Below are 6,940 nucleotides of genomic sequence, written 5' to 3' on the forward strand. Positions count from 1 at the left end.
ACGTGGGGAGTTAGGCGGGCTGGGTGGACGGACACGCTGAGACACAGCGCTGCACTTTACTACGACTCTCTCCCTTCTCATCAAGACTGTCAGTCAACTGGATAACACAGAGAATAGGGAATCAGCAGCGTCAGCGAGGACGTGATGGAGAAACTCTCTGCAACGCCTGACCCTCCTCTACCCCGGCACAAGTCTCCAAGGCTCTTGTTGCCATGGACACTGTGAATGAAAGTCTGTAAAGCGCAGTGGTGTGGCTCTGCAATGCCCTCACACCGAGCAGTCAAGCATTATTTGGTTTATTTAAATATATTACTCGTGATTTATTTTGTATAGCTATTCTGCTTAAATAGAATAAACAGAATAGAATATTTAATGCATTATATTCAATATGGTGTACATAAAACTTAAAGGTGCAGTGTATAGAATTTAGTGGCATCTAGCAGAACAGACTTGGCAGAACTGGGATATAATACTCATAAGTATGTTTTCATTAGTGTATAATCAAATGAAAATAAAAATTGTTGTGTTTTTGTTACCTTAGAATGAACCCTACATAGGGAGCAGGTCCTCTTCTATAGAGGCAGTCATGTTGCACTGCCATGTTTCTACAGTAGCCCAGAATGGACAAACCAAACACTGGCTCTAGTGAGGGCCTTTTGCTTTTTTCGCAGGTTTCATGGTCACCGTTCTCCTACATGCTTGGAAGGTGGGGGAGGTATTCAGTTGGTTGCAATCTGCAACCTCACCACTTGATGTCACTAAATCCTACACACTGTACCTTTAAAGTGAAGTTGAATTGAATATACCCACATTGAAAATAATGCTGTAATCTACATAAGATATTACAAAAATAATAAAAATGAAATACTATATACACAGTGTGAGTTAAAGCTGCATTAAATGATTTTTGATCACTTGGGGGCAGCAGATCAAACTTTAAACACATGTGACGTATTATCACCTTATATGTATATAAGTTGTTAGCAACTTTGTGTTAACAAACAACTGCCTATTTACACCTCCTGCTGACATTGAGTAACATTAGCATTCAGGTGGAGTATTTTTCTGGCCATCTACTGAACGTAAATCCAGTATTTACTCTCTTTAGCCGCTAATGCTATGTTCACCAGCTAGTCTCTAACTTTGTAGGTAGCTGGTTAACTAACAGTGGGTTTATCAGAATGTTCACACTATTAACAGCTGACTACTGCTGCTTGACACAAGACTGACAAGTTTGCAGGCCAGAAAACTAAAGTAATGAGCTGAGAGATGCTTAAAAGGGGGAACTGCAGAGTTGTTGGTGGGTTTGTCGTCATGAGTGAGATGTTTCACACATTACACATAATCATTTGGTCCGTTGTTAATCTAAAACTATTGATTGGTGTAGCTTTAAAATATTTAAAAATATTGATTAGTGCAGCTTTAAATATAACATTTTAATATATTTTCTACATAAATATGTATACTTTTACTTAAATACCTACTTTTAGATGAAACATCATATCACATTATACTTAAAACTGCATTAATCAATATTTTAAAGTTAAAGACCCAGATATCTTGCAATTCAATCTTGGCTTTATATTTGGTGGGTGATAGAAACATGACTCCAAATTAATGCTAATGTTGCTCTGTACATGCTAGATGTATACATAAGCAATTGTTTGATAGCTCATTCATCATAGCAACTTTGTAAGATGATTATATGTCAACATTGTGTTGGCAACTAGATTTGCTGCCACAAAGTGACCAAAAAATAATTACTGCAGCTTTAATTAACAATATATATATATATATATATATATATATATATATATATATATATATAGACTTCATCTTAACCCTTGAGCATCCACATGCCTCCCACAGTACAAATGTTCTTTTCCTCCCAGTTTTTAAAAAGTACTTACAATCACTCAAAATCGATTCAATCAATCGCGTCAAACTTTCACTTTGATAAAATAAAATAGAATAATCCAACATATTTATTTGTTAAATGTATTGTTGAGTCTTTGTTGAAGATTCTCATTTTTAATCCTTTTTTGTAATTTACCCCCAGACATCTTCAGCATTCTTTTTTTCTCTACACAGCTCAAAAGATCATGTTCAGCATCATCTGTACATATACAGCTGAGCGTCAGATATTCTAATTTTCAGCTCATTTCAGTAATCAAATCAGACTCTCACTAGTGAGCGTCTTCTATTCCCCAAAAGAGACTGTCTTATCAATGTTAATGAAGGGTGGGAATGGAGTTCTCTCTGTCTCTTTCCATTTCTCTCTGCTCAGCTGCCTTTGAAGTGAAACAATTCTGTCTGGCAGAGAGGCAAAATAAAATAAAAAAGAACAAACTCGGATGTTTCCTCAAGATGTGATTAAACTTGATTTCTAATCCTGAAGCCGTGAAGAAGAATGTTTCAGATGTTCATTACTTCATGAAGTTGCAAAGATAATAATTGTTTTGGGCACTTTTATCTGCCTTAATCAGGGCATTGTCAGCTCTTCAGCTTTTAATCTTCTGTCTGAAATTGATTATAGACACAAGACAAACAAGAGAGGAAAGGATCGATTTAGCCTGGAGAGCTACATCACCTCTGCCCTGGCAAGTAAAAACAGATTTAATATCAGTAAATATAAATTGTTATGAATATCTTGAAACTACCTGGATTTCTGCTGTAATTTGTCCTGATCTTTAATTATCTTTGATGCCATGACACACAATTAAGAATAGTTCAGTTTTATGCTTTTATGAATTTTGTTTGGATTAAATACATTGTTTAAGGGTGTATTTTGCCCTATACAATATCATATGTTCTATGATAACTGATAATTGGAGTCAGGTAAGTCTGATGACATTCATATATGGGCAAGAAATGCTCTGTTCTGTTTGGCTATCAAAAGAGTGAAACATGTCCTGATCAGAAGTGATATCAGAGGATCAGAGAAGAAGATGCTGAATTTAAGAGGAGAAAGGGCTACAAAAGCTTCTGTGAAAGATTTAGGAACAAATATAAGAAATCCAACACCAGTGTCTTGCCCTTTAGAACAAGTTGTTCTGCAGAGCTCGCAATACAGATATCAAAGTGACAAATCTGCAGCCCTCTTTTGCACTTTCTAACATTTGTTTTCATGGGTCCACAGGAAGAAAGTCGTTGGACAAAAGTAGTTCTGGATTTTTTTTTTTTTTTACAGAGAATTGTGGACAGATGAGAAAAAGTTAACCCTTTGGTAAAAAAAAAAAAGATAACCCTGTTACTTATGGTAGAAAAAACAAATGCATATCAACACCTTGACCTCATCCAAGCTGTGAAACATGAGGTGGAGTGAGCATCAAGATTTGGAGCTGCTTTGCTTTGCAGCCTCAGGGTCTCGACAATCAGATGATGATTGAGCAATCAATAAATTGCCAGTTGTAGGAGGAAATACTACAGAAGAATATAAGAGTAATTGTGAGCTGGGTTATACAGTCTATCTGAATATTGTATATATTAACGATGGAGAGACTGATGGATTTGCATTTTGTGAATGGCTTAGTCTGAGAGCTAGAGGATGAATGATAAGAGGATAAAGTTATTTGAATGTTAAGTGTTTAATTCATGAAAAATTAATTCTGGTAGATAACAAAAAAGAAGGAACACTTTGAGGATCTCTTTAACCTGACATGCCCTCTATGGAGGAGGCAGAGTTGGACAACTCGGGGGAAGGTGCTGGGTGTGAATGAGATTCACCCTGAGATGCTGAAGGCTCTGGACATGCCAGGGTGCTGGAAAGGAGTCCCCGGCCGATCAAACCTCAGATTCAGGAGGAACAATGCAGATTCCTTCCTGGCCATGGAACAGTGGACTAGCTCTTCACCCTTGCAAGGATACTTGAGAGGTCATGGGAGTTGGTACATCTAGTCTACATGTGCTTTGTGGACCTGGAGAAGGCTTACGACCATGTCCCTTGGGGCACCTTGTGGGTGGTGCTGAAGGAGTATGGGGTACCAGGGCCATTGCTGTGAGCCATTCGGTCCTCAACCGCAGTGAGAGCCTTGTCTGAATTCTTGGCAGTAAGTTAAACTCATTCTCAGTGGGTTTTAGGCTCCACAAGGGTTGTCCCTTGTCACTGTTTCTTTTTGTGATTTTTATGGACAGAATCTCAAGACGTTGCCAGGGGGAGGAGAGTGTCCGGTTTGGGGACCTCAAGATTGCTTCTCTGCTTTTTGCTGGTGATGTGGTTCTGTTGGCTTCAACACCCCAGCAGGCACTGGGATGGTTTGCAGCTGAATGTGAAGCGGCCGGGATGAGAGTCAGCACCTCCAAATCTGAGGCCAGGGTGAGAAGGCCGGACAACCAAGAGAGTAGTGCTGCTGCTCCTTCTCATCGAAAGGAGCCAGCTGAGGTGGTTTGGGCACCTGGTTAGAATGCCTCCTGGACACCTCCCTCTGGAGGTGTTCCAGGCATGTCCAACTGGTAGGAGACCCTGTGGAAGACCCAGAACATGGTGCAGGGGTTACATATCTCTTCTGGCCTGGGAACACCTTGGGATCCCCCAGGAGGAGCTGGAGGGTGTTGTGATGAAGGATGTCTGGGTTGGATGGATGCATAACAAAAATCTTAACCCAACTGGTCAAAGCAGATGGCCACCCACCAAGAGCTGGGTTCTGCTTGAGGTTTCTACCCGTTAAAGGGGAGTTTTTCCTTACCGCTGTTGCCATGTGCTTGGTCATGGTGGAATTGTTGGGTCTCTGTAAATTAGTGCGGTCTTGAGCTGCTCTATGTGAAAAGTGCCCTGAGATGACTTTTGTTGTGATTTGGCGCTATATAAATAAAAATTGATTAATTGATTGATTGATTAAAGTGACTGAGGCCTATATAGCAAAGGCAGCTGCATTAGGGATAGATTTGGAGGACCACTTGGGGATGAAAACATCAAAGAAAGTGGAGTACATGGTGACTGTTTTTGTGGCACAGATACTGATGCAACAGTGGCTTCCAAAGACAATTATCCCTTTGCCACCAAGTGTTAGTGCTCATTTTCCAAAACATGGGAGCTGTAAGAACCATGATGTGTAGTGTTCAGTGCCAAATTTGAATTGGAATTGGAATTTACTATCTTTGTGGATAATACTGCACAGAAGGAGGCAAAGAGGAAACACCTTGTTCAGTGTAAGACTATAATAAACACTGCAACAGGTTCTGTGCTCTATGACCAATGTTTTACTAGTGAATACCAGGTGGTCTGTGAAGAATTTAATTTGCTCCTGGAAGGTGAGCTTGTTGTGAGTTGCAAGTTGTCAAAGAAGGTCACCCACAGGTAGCCTGTATGGGACATGATTCACATATGTGCATTGAGCAAGTTGATGTATCTCCTCTGATGTTCCCTAACTGATTAAATCCAGTACTGATGAAAGCTATAGACCTATAGAGGGTGCTTTTGAGTTTCTCATGTAAAATTGTAGCCATCTAAGACTTAATGTTCTTGGACTTGACGAGATGTTTTTCTAGGAATACAGCATTCATTTAGGTTGAGATGGACTCTGCGGAGACGAAGTGGACTCGGTGTGTGGTGTGTGTGTGTGTGTGTGTGTGTGTGTGTGTGTGTGTGTGTGTGTGTTTGCACTTTTACCAATCCACAGTTAAGTGTAAAAGCTGATTTTTTCACAAATTTACATTGCTGCAATATGCAATGATTCTTGTAGCTCTCTATCACATTTTAAGGGCTGTAATTTGCATTTTTATACTATGGATCAGTCTGATATTTTGTTGATTAACTGATCAATTGTTTGTTTATAAAATGTGAGAAAAGAGTGAAAAAATGTTCATCATAATTTCTCAGAGCCCTGGGTGATGTATTGAAATTGCTTGTTTTGGCAATTTTGCAAAATAGATGACTTAAAAGAGTAAATCAACTATCAACATTGTTGGTGATAAATAATGTTCTCTATTGTGTCAAGACTATCTCTCCACCCTACATATTCCATATGTATGGGGACTGACCCCCATGGGAGCAGCTGACGTGGTTTATTCTTTTCACCTGTGGTGGCCACCCGTAGTCATATAAAAGCTACACATGCATGGCCTCTTTGATTCCTTGATTTCCACGGTCAAGCAGTCAGACGTGTGTGTATCTTGAGAGAATTTGAGTTGTGTATGTGTGTTTTGACATCAGCGTCATCCACTTACCTTGTGAGGAGCAGAGCTGGTCTACAAGGCCCCTCTCTGGATCACTGCATTGTCTTTCCTACACAGGCTGTTGAAAACGTGTCAGCTTGCGGGATTGGCTTGCTGGTATGCTTGCATAGGCAGTGTCTCCTGTGAAATCTGACCTTGTTGGAGGTAGTGACAGGCGTGCTTCTCAGCTGATTGCTACACTACTGTGGCCAAGTGTGGCTTGTGTGTATCAACGGCAGCACCATCTGACACTCATGGCCATAATCTCTTGTGAAGTCCAACCTAGTCGGATCACACGAATGGGCATACTTTAGCCGTGGGTTATTCCCAAGGGGAAACTAAAGAAACGGGACTGACATGCCTCCATGGTCAACTTGGGCTTCCATGTCTGCATGTTGAACGTATGGAGGATGAATAGTGCCACTGAGTGCGTTCTTTTCTTTTAGTTCACAAGCATTCACATAGTTTTATTTTGCTGAGAAAATGACAAGCCCAGTAGGACACACCTGTTTGGGCTGTGGGATAAGAATGCCTATGGAGGATGGTCATGATCAATGTATGCATTGTTTAGGGCTGGACCATGCACGCATGGCCAGCCAGGACCTGGCCTCCTGCATGAATTGTTTTATCCTGTTAGGTAGAGTTAGGGAGACTAGGGCTCTAGCATTTTCTCGCAAACATCCAGCCACTCTCATTGGGCAGCTGCAACAGACAGAGGCAAAGCAGCGGTGGTTTGTGGTGGTTTGTAATGACCAAGTGGGGGTAGAGTCTCAATCACCTCATACCC

This window comes from Thunnus maccoyii, chromosome 22, assembly GCF_910596095.1.
Source record: "Thunnus maccoyii chromosome 22, fThuMac1.1, whole genome shotgun sequence".
NCBI lineage: Eukaryota > Metazoa > Chordata > Actinopteri > Scombriformes > Scombridae > Thunnus > Thunnus maccoyii.